Here is a 2,230-nt window from a genome sequence, read left to right as displayed (position 1 = left end):
ACTCTCTCTGGAGGCTACCCGCGCTTCAACCAACATTGTACGTGATAGGCCAAGGGACGGGACATCTCCTAGCGTTTGACCAACCGCAACAGAGCCTGCCAGTTAACCAATCAGAGCAGACTGCGGCTCTGGTTTCAGACCAGAGGGTGAAAAGAGGTGCTGCAGCACAGCGCAGTATGACGGACAATACAGAGCTTTTTGACCTAAAAGGTGGGGTAGGTAATTCAACCTTCCAGATACCACATCTTGGTTATATTCCATGGAACTGCTCTTTATTTACTCATTCCCGATCAGCAATGACAAATACCTCGTGAAGTGCCATCGCCTTCTGACAATAAACTCCACATTAAACAAATGTCATCCTGTGGAAAGCCGTAGTACTGTAACAAAGCACGGACCAATCATCTGAGCCGCCGCCCCGGCTAAAGTATAACTGGGATGGCCACCTGCCTGTCAGCCTTCCATCTGTGCACAAACTTATCTCGTGCCCTCATTGGTCATGTGCGCGTTCGTGTGTGTTGGTGGGCAGATTTTTTCCGGCTGCGTACTTTCAAATTCTAGCGCACTCGAGCTGGTTTCTCCATTCTTACCTACCCTACCTTTAAATCATGGAAACATGTCACAGATACACTAAATACAAATATGAACCCTTAGAATTAGCATAATAGGGCCCCTTTAAGTAAGAAGAACAAATGACACAGCAGAGCCTCCACTTTAATAAACAATCGCACATCTTTGGTTCAAATTAATATGTTTCCATTTCTTTATTGGGTACAACCAGACAAAGTGAGATACAATTGTGTAGCAAGCTGCTGAAGGTTCACATTAGAAACGACATGAGGAACAGGGAGAGGAAACATCAGGGGACAAAAGATCAAAACACATCTGCAGTGACGTGAGTGAAAAGGAGACAGAGAGAAAGAAACTAACGAGTGCATCAGGGAAAGTGCTCGCTGCCAGGAGGTGAAACACTGATTTCTCTCCTCTATTCTTTGTTCAGGATTCGCTGCAACTGGCTGCAGTCAATTAAAGTCAATCACTTGCTGAAGCGTATGGTCAATATACTGTAGCTACAATGCATTTCAGTTATTTGAAAATGATTAGTCCTAATGCTTTTAATCGTGTCTTAGTGAGGTTAAAGCTCTGCGGAAACAAGTGTGATCATTTCATTACTATGTGCCCGTCAGGGAAATAAAGTGTGATTGATATGCTGAGCGTGCTAATTAGCTTGTGTGCTAACGCTAATGGCACTCAAAGGGCAGTGGGGTTGCGAAAGTTGTGCCCAGCAAAGCGAGCCTGGTCACCCAACTGTTCCTCAATCCTGAGAGGAGGAAGAAAGAGGAGGAAAAAGGAGAGAAATTAAGAGAAGGCAGATGAATATGAAGGAGAAGAATAGGTAGAGACAACGTGAAAAGGAAGAAGAAGAGAGATATTAAAGTGGCATGAAGTTAATAATTGAATATTCACCTCATGAGCTGATTGTATTTGGCCAGACGTTCTGATCGACAGGGAGCTCCAGTCTTGATCTGGAGGTAGAAACAAATATCAAGAATCGCAGAGTAACAGGTACAGTCGTTACAAACCCTTGGTATTTGGAAAGCAAGAAACACTTATTTCACAAATCAAGTGATATTTCCACAGCTTTTAAATAAACCACGGATGTAAAATGTCAAAAATAATGGCAGCTATTTCTAAAATGTCACATTAACATTTCTACACCAAAAGTATTCACTGTAAATAGAGAAGCAGCCTTTCCTAGTACCAGCATTTTGTAGCTGTAATCAGAGAATGTTTGGTTTGTTTTTCTTAAGATCCGATTGACAATATTGCATTTTGGTGTTCTGTGGACTTACTTCAGTCATTTCAGAAATACAGTGCATAGTTATTTTGTGATATAGCTTAAATTGCTAAAAAAGGCAATGTCATCATTCCATTTATTTTTTATTCCATTTCATTTTTATTAATCTCAAGTCTTATTGTTTTTTTGTGTTGTCTTGTTTTCCAAACTGAGCTGTTGCATTGTTTAGTTTTATATTGTGTCATTAACGTAATGTGACGAAGACGAAATAATGAAATGAAATGCAATGGCACAGTGTGTGTGTGTGTGTGTGTGTGTGTGTGTGTGTGTGTGTGTGTGTGTGTGTGTGTGTGTGTGTGTGTGTGTGTGTGTGGTGTGTGTGCGTGTGTGTGTGCGTGTGTGTGTGCGTGTGTGTGTGCGTGTGTGTGTGCG

General features: G+C 41.8%; 1 long non-coding RNA gene across 1 annotated transcript; it reads right to left on the bottom strand.

Moving 5' to 3' along the window:
* Positions 1-739: 739 nt before the first annotated feature.
* LOC104954080 (uncharacterized) lies at positions 740-1,579 on the bottom strand. The gene is made up of 2 exons (XR_799297.1): positions 1,468-1,579; positions 740-1,321 (listed from the first exon to the last, which is right to left on the bottom strand). It is a non-coding gene; the product is annotated as an uncharacterized lncRNA (long non-coding RNA).
* Positions 1,580-2,230: the final 651 nt, after the last annotated feature.

This window comes from Notothenia coriiceps, unplaced genomic scaffold (assembly GCF_000735185.1).
Source record: "Notothenia coriiceps isolate Sejong01 unplaced genomic scaffold, NC01 NC01_scaffold00022785, whole genome shotgun sequence".
In the NCBI taxonomy this organism is placed as follows: domain Eukaryota; kingdom Metazoa; phylum Chordata; class Actinopteri; order Perciformes; family Nototheniidae; genus Notothenia; species Notothenia coriiceps.
This window is presented reverse-complemented; position numbering and strand designations above follow the sequence as displayed.